Consider the following 8,076-nt stretch of genomic DNA (forward strand, 5'->3'; position numbering starts at 1 on the left):
TAATCAAATTACGTTTTGATATTTTAGCAAATATCTTCATAGAACATGGTCTTTACTTAATGTTGTAATTTTCGCATAAAAGTAAAATCGATCATTTTCACTCATAAAGTAGTATTTTTGGCTACTTAAGACTGGTTTTGCTGTCCTGCAGAACAGATTGACCTTTACACTTGGTATTTAATTTTGATAACTTCTGATGTTTCTGATTTCATAATTGCAACTTTGACGTGTTGCTGCATGTTGATAAAGTGCAAAAATGCATGTTCTGTGCAGAATGCTCTGTTTTAGTCAAGTTTGTGTATTAAGTAAATTAAGGGTGTGCTTCACATGATCTAGTGTTCATATGCATTTCAAAGATGTGCATTTATATGTTCATTTAACTGATAATGTTAAACGCTTGTCTTTGTACAGTGGATGATTAATAGTTAAGCTGTTGGCACCAGATCAGGAGCATGTAAGATGATGCAGAATGTTTTGATGTCGGTGCCGGGAGCCACTTGCGCCATGTGTATTGTTAAAGAAGCTATGGAAACCATGCACATGCTACAAACGTGGTTGGGATGGGGGTGGAGCCTAAGCTTTAGGAGGAGCAGGAGCAATGCTTATATGGCTGGTAGTCAATCTGATTGGGCCATGATGTAATGATTTGCAGCATCATTGTCTGCTTTGGTGGCATTGAGAACTGAGGGAAGCCCCCAGACTCCTTGCCGACGTGAGGGCGGAGTTATAGATGGGGGGGGGGGAGAATGTTAGGATGGGGGTGGGGGGATTCCAGTGAGGGGCTTTGTTGAAGACTGAAAGAGGGGGATGTGCTACATTTGCGCTCCAAAATCAAGGTCAATCAAGGAATCCAATGGGTTTTACTGGAGATTTGTCATAGTTTTGAATTTGTAGTAATTATTTTATGTTGGGTTTGTATTTTTCTGATCTGCTTATTACTGAGCAGATCTGGTATACACAAAGCATGGTGATTTATTTTATTTTTTAAACTTTTCAAACTAATAAAATGACAAACTCATTTTATTGGTAAATTTCATTAATTCAAGTACTATGTTGCCCCAAAGGCAAAATAAAAAGAAAATGAGCCCTGTTTTAGGGTTCGTAAAGCATCTTTTTATTTTTATTATTCTTATGACATTTGTGACCATGGACCACAAAACCAGTCATAAGGGATATATATAAATAATATTGATTTATACATCATCTGAAAGTCTGAATAAATAGGCTTTCTATTATTTTATGGATTGTTGGGATAAGACAATATTTGGAAAATCTGGATTCTGAGGGTGCAAATCTAAATATTAAGAAAATTGCTTTTAAAGTTGTCCAAATGAAGTTCTTTGCAATGCATATTACTAATCCAAAATTAAGTTTTGATATTTATGGTACAAAAATTACTTAATATCTTCATGGAGCATGATCTTTACTTAATATCCTAATGATTTTTTTCATAAAAAAAAAAAAAAAAAAAAAAATATATATATATATATATATATATATATATATATATATATAATTTTGACTCCTAAAATGTATTGTTGACTATTGCTACAAATATACCCTTGCTACCCAAAACTTTTTTTTTTTTGTGGTGATTTGCATAATACTCTCATAATTCATGAAATAATAATATTTTTTTACCTTTTGGCTTTAAGATGAAATGTTCTGCACAGGTTTTATGAGATTCACCCTTGTATGTGCAGTAATCAAGAGTTAAAGGTTGTATCAGCGATTTCTAGCCTGAAACATAAAGTGTAAAATTCAGCTGATCTTTCATCACGATCCGCTCGCTGCCTGCCCCATAAATTGTCTGTGAAAAAACCGCGTCTCTCTGGTCAGCCTAGGGTCCGAGATATGCCAAAAAAACAATCGGCACTACCAACCTTTCCACAGATAAACAAACAGTGTTCCAACCAATCAGCGTCAGGGGTTTGGTGTTGTGGCCTTTCGCTCCGCCTCCCTCACATCCCAGCACCAGTAGGAAAGTCCACAACACGAACCCCCTGACGCTGATTGGTTGGAACACGGTTTGTTTATCTGTGGAAAGGTTGGTAGCGCCGATTGTTTTTTTGGCATATCTCGGACCCTAGGCTGACCAGAGAGACGCGTTTTTTTCACAGACAATTTATGGGGCAGGCAGCGAGCGGATCGTGAAGAAAGCTCAGCTGAATTTGACACTTTATGTTTTAGGCTAGAAATCGCTGATACAACCTTTAAAAGATCTTGTTCTAGATAAGGGTTAAAGCTTTGTTTTACCACACATTTTAAAGGTGTTTTTCTCCTTTTATTGGATTTTTATGGCAAGTGTCAACAAGAAACCCCTGAGGGATTCAAATCCTTTTAATTGAGCGCTTACAAACTTGCTTAAAATCACTTGCAAAACAACCTGAGAAAATGTTAAAGAACGTCTCAACTGATTTGATTTGTTTTGAAAGGCTAATCTAAAGTGAAATAAGAGTAATTAATGATCCCTGTGGCTGTTTAAAAGTTAACAGTCTAGATTTGATGTCTGTCAGATTATTGCATCTTATTCAGAATTAATGTTTTGCAATGCTTTTCTCATTTTGAATCCCATCAACGATGAAAGTGTACACTAGAAACCATGCGAAACCTTAAAAAAATGACAAACTCTGAATCAGGTCAGTCAATATTTATAGGCCCCCCTACAAAGGCTTTGGTATTTCCTACTTCCGCTGCAATCACAAAAGTACTTGTTTTTATTTGTATTAAACTAGGACTGTCAAGTTTTACATGGCTTCTTTGTTGCATATTTAGTCTTTCCCTAACACTGTGTTCGCTCTTTAATATTAGATTTCTTTCTCAAATTAACACAGTTGGACGTTTTCTGAAGACCCCTGCCGAATTAGGTCATCTCTACCCAATGAGATGATCTTTTGTTACATCACTCTTTGGAAAATCTGCAGTGATGCATTCTGTAATTCAGACCAGTGAAGTGGAATAGACTTGCATAACGAAAACACCGTGCACGGCCGTGTGGTCTGAGATGTAGAAAGATAATGGTGGGTGAATGCGTTCACTCCGTCCTCATTTGGACGCAGCATAATGGAGAACGAGCTTGACAACATTTTTATAAAATGCAAATTGCATGTTTTTTTTCTTTTTTCCACATGCATGCTCATTAAAATCATTCTTGTTTCTCTAGCTTTTTGTGGTTAAGTAAGTGTGAAAACAAAAAAAATCTGACAAGTTTATAGGCTTTCGATACCATAATATTGTGGTGGTTGGCCAAGTGGGTGTGTACGTGTGCAAGCCAAAGAGCGAATGATGCATTCTGACAGCTGTGCATGGTAAAGAGCGAGAGAGAGAGAGCAAGACAATCCGCCAATCTGATTGCGAGAGACCAAGTTGTATAAAAGGGCGGAGCTCCAGAGAAAACTTCCTCTTTAAGCTGCTACTTCATTCGCTGGGCTCTCATGCTGTTCGCAGTCTGGCTGGCAGTCAGTCCTCTGCATTTAAAGACCAACTTTGGCTGCTAGAAATGCTGTATTTTCTCTTCGCAGCCAACCGTTGAAGGTCCTGCTGGTTTTTCCATTCCAGCTGTTTTTGGACTTTGCCTTGGAGCAACTTTAACGGAATCGTCTTTCCTTTTCCCGAACAAGCGTGCAAGGTTGGTAGATGCATCCCAAACATGTATCTACCATTGCCTTCTCACTCCTAACCAGTTTCCAAGTGGTTTGCGTAGTTTTACTTTCTTTAATCTACTTATACATTTTAGAGTAGCAAATTTGCAGTTATTAGACTAAAACGTTGTCAGAATTGTTCAGGAGTGGATCTGTTTTGAGCAAGGATGCCTTGCAGGCTTTTGGATAATTTCACTGAGTAGGTCCGGTTTAAACTAGCACAGTATGTATTTTCAGACAACAGATTACCGTCACGCAGACGTGATTCCTTGAATCCAAAGTCAGATGGACTTGCATTTGTTTAGGATTGTGCCTACAGCTAGAAGCGTTCCCTTTCTCTTGCATCAGCCATATTTAGTTCATGGCAAAACATTGTTGGCTCTTATTGTGTTCTTTTGAACCTTGCGAAGGCCATTTCAAGATTCTATCTCTAATTTTTCATCTAATGCCTTTTTAAGCAGTAAGAAAGACAAAATTTGTTTGTTTGGTGCACCGATTATGTACACAATACTTTGCATTCTGGCTGGTTGTTTAATTGACTCGTCCTCTCTGGTCTACAGGTCCGCTCTTTGGCGTTACATAACCTTGAGGAGGTTTGTTTCATCTGCGTTGTGCACAAATCCAGCAGCGATGATCATCAGGCTTGGCAGACTGACTCCTGGATATTTCCGTCTCCTTCAGGTGTGTATTTGTTCAGTCTGTGAATGTGAACATTTTTGGATTGCTTATTTAAATGGCTCCTATTGTCTTCTGCGACTTTATTGTGCTATAAAAACATACTGAGGCTTCAAAACTCAACAGAAAAAAAACAACTTTTGTTCAAACTAAACTAAATGTCAACGACACCTATTTGGCATTCACCAAAAATAGCCTCAAATAAAGCACAACATGACTCCTTTAAAATGCGTGCATTTCACACCTACATAATGGCGTTGGCCAGGAGAAAGTCATGTTAGTTTGGGATGTGTAAATCTGTCCATTGAAAAGATCAGACTGGTGCCAGTCTGGCTTTTACCCAAAGCTCGATCTCAGCGTCCCACTGCATTCCTCCTGGCTAAAAGCGAATGAACTCTAATTATATGAACAATGACCGTGAAGGGCTGAATGAAGGCTATGTACACATGAGAAACACCAGTTTAGATTCATCCCTCATGAGCTGGATGTAATTCTCACGACTTCAAATATAAAAATAGCATGAAAGCCGCAGGGGGGAACGGTTGTAAACAAGCAAGTGTCTTGATTGATTTGCTTTGACTGACATTCGGACATTTGACAGGACATGTCCACACTAATACGTTTTAGTTTAAAGCATAATTTCTCTCCATTTTGGCCTTCCGTAAGCTTTTTAAAAAGGCTCTCCAAAGTGAACTAATTTGAAGTTGTAGTGTGGACTGTGAAAATGGAGGCTTTTGAAAACTATGACACTTTTAGTCATGTGACGCATTGTACCAGTAGATGTGTGTTTTTACCAGTAATTGTGCCTGTTATGTGCTATTCACTTTCAGGTATGTGCTATTCACTAAAGATATGTTACTTTGTCCGCTCTTTATTGCACAGTCCTATAAAGATGACAAAAAAAATGTACTCCCAAAACATGAGGGCAGATGCTTTTTAGTGAGTGCGACATGGATGCGTCAGCGAATTAGATATTTTCTGAATAAAATCATCCTGCCAGGAGATTTGCGTAAAAACGTATTTTGTCTGTATAATTTCAGTGCGTTTTTCCATATAAGGCGAATTTAACGTTTTCTGATGCTTCAGTGTGAAATTATTTTACTTTTAAAAAAAAAAAGCTTTTTTTTTTTTTTTTTTTTGACATTTCCACCAAAATAAAACGTTGGTTAAAAATAAATTAAAATCAATAAGCAAGTAAATATTTTGCATAAATAAAATGTATAAAGAAAACAAATAAGCACTAGTATGAAACTATGCACAAAACATTTTTCAGTAATAAAATGTATAAACTTTCTTTTTTTTGTTTCTTTTTATGACAATGACACGTTTCTACCAAAATATAACACTGGTAACATTTGACCACAAAAGAAGAGAAGGGGGAAAAAAATTATATATATATATATATATATATATATATATATATATATTATATATAATTTTTTTTTTTTTTTTTTTTTTTTTTTTTTTTCTGAAAACAAGACAATTTAAGAATATGTAGATATTTTGGCTGGAAACAAGGAAAAAATTTTTTTGCAGTGCACACATTATGTAAGAACTTTTATTTTGGATGCGATTTTGGATTTTATTTTTCATTGACCAGCACGAAAAAAAAAAAAAAAAAATCCAATTCAAAAACAGTTTTCAAAAAAATCTGAATCTTACAGTTTGCACCACAGAAAAACATGTAGGTTTCTCTGAACTGGTCCGAAAAAACCCATCAGGCATCCTTCTCGTTAAGCCCTGCCTAATGAGTGTATACTTAAACATTTTAATCTTAAGCAGGTTTATCATCTTACTATTCTTAGACCCGTCTAAACCTACTAGCTTTAATTGCAGAGCGACTTGTTAAACCGTCTTAATGTCACCTCCTTGAAATTGGTTTAAACCTGAGTGTGGCGTCATTCGTTTGTCTGCTTTATGCTATGACTCCTTTTTGCTGTGAAATGCTTTTGATTACAAACAGTTCCTCCCCTGCTGTCTGAACATGACTTCACTCTAATAAATATTTAATGATTCAGAGGAATGAAGTCAGATGTGCGTGCAAAAGAATGGCTTTGTTAACCATTTTCTTTTATTATTTTCACAGAGGCAGGTAGCGGGTGAGATTCAGGCCCCGACGCACGACCGCTCCGTCAACCAGATCGCCATGATGCTGGCCATCATGGGCCTCAGCTTGTCCTACTACAGTGCCAAACGGATGACGGAGAAGGTTCGCCACGTACCCGCCCCGTGAACATCTGCTAATGTGTGCCGGAGAAGACGAAGCCAAACTGAAGATGTTCAGATGTCTTTGACTTTGTCACACTACCTTTCTATAACCTCCAGGGATCACACACACCACAGGATTTCTGCTTAGGGGTTCTCTTGCTTTAGTTTAGCTCTCAATGGATTTGGAAGGGGTTGTGGTTTGAGTTTTGATAGTTGACTTGATACATGCATCAGAGAGTCAGTCGGTTCTGCTGTAACTCGAGCTTCATCAATGTATGAGTAAATCTGGAGCTCAACTGTTAGCCATAATGTGTTTTGAAAGGGAAGGACCTCTGTGTTTGAGATGTACCAAGCCACTGTTAAAAGCAGGTCCAATGCACGAGTGAAATGCTCAGATTTTCCCCCAAAAGATGCTGTTGAAGTGTCAAAGCCTTGAGGACTTATAGTGGAGCTGCTCTATAATACTACACTTGGTGTTAGACACTTTAGGAAATGTACTACACAAAGAGCGTTTGAGGACCTCGTTCTTTACATTATATCTTCTCGTTAACACCCTTTAGATGTTAATGCTGACTTTGTGTGCAATTGCATGAGTTTGAAGCAGTTTTTTAGTGTTTCTAATACTTTTTTTATGAAAATGTGATTATGATGCTGAATGTACTGTATGTTGTATTTTTAAGACACAACGATCAAATAAAGCTGTGAATATTTTGAACACGATCAAAGTCATAAAGTCATGATTCAAGATTTTGAAGAATGTTGATCTAATGTCATTCCTGCTGAGTCGAGTTTTACACAAACCATATGAAAGGTTTTCCTGACGGCTGAAGCGTGCCGTTGAACAGGAAGTGGGCACAGCCTCAGGCAACAGCTTCCTCTATCTGCACGCAATATTTGTCTACCAGCCTGCTGCAAATGGCTTGATGTCTGACCTGTTTACCAAATTAAATAGACATCAATTAAACATTTGCACATCAAGTAACTTGAGGTGTGTCTGTTCTGTCATTCCTCTGAAATGCTAAGCAAGTTAGGCCTGAAATTTACTCGCACAAGAACAAAAACATAGACGCTTCAATCTATCAAGCTTCTTTTACACTGTGAAAAAAGGCTTATCTTACTTAGTATTTTTGTCTTGTTCCTAGTCAAAATATCTAAAAATTCTTAAATTAAGATGCATTTATTAGATAAGCAAAATGACAAGACATTTAGTGTTTCCAGGGGAAAAAAAACTAAATTAAGTGCATTTTACTAGCGGGGTAAGTAAAATAATCTTTTTTTTTAAAGAATATTTCACTTACCCCATTGGCAGTTAATTTTACTTGTTTCCAGGGAGGAAAAAACTTAAGTGCATTTTGCTTAAAACAAGACTTATCAAGTAAATGCATTTGATATTTAGAATTTTTTGATATTTTGACTAGAAACAAGACAAATACTAAACTAGATAAAAAGTTTGTTAGCAACTTTAAGTTGGCTTGAGAAAGCCTAGCCAGTAAGTTTTAAGTAGTTTTAAAAGCTTTTAGTTTAAAGAAAGTTTAAAGGTTTTCAGTTTGAA

The 8,076-nt window shown here is 36.8% G+C and overlaps 1 long non-coding RNA gene across 1 annotated transcript; it reads left to right on the forward strand.

The window, feature by feature from the left end:
• Nucleotides 1-3,420: 3,420 nt before the first annotated feature.
• Nucleotides 3,421-7,241, forward strand: LOC141342984 (uncharacterized). The gene is made up of 3 exons (XR_012356700.1): nt 3,421-3,628; nt 4,202-4,322; nt 6,403-7,241. It is a non-coding gene; the product is annotated as an uncharacterized lncRNA (long non-coding RNA).
• Nucleotides 7,242-8,076: the final 835 nt, after the last annotated feature.

This window comes from Garra rufa, chromosome 9, assembly GCF_049309525.1.
Source record: "Garra rufa chromosome 9, GarRuf1.0, whole genome shotgun sequence".
NCBI classification, from domain to species: Eukaryota; Metazoa; Chordata; class Actinopteri; order Cypriniformes; family Cyprinidae; genus Garra; species Garra rufa.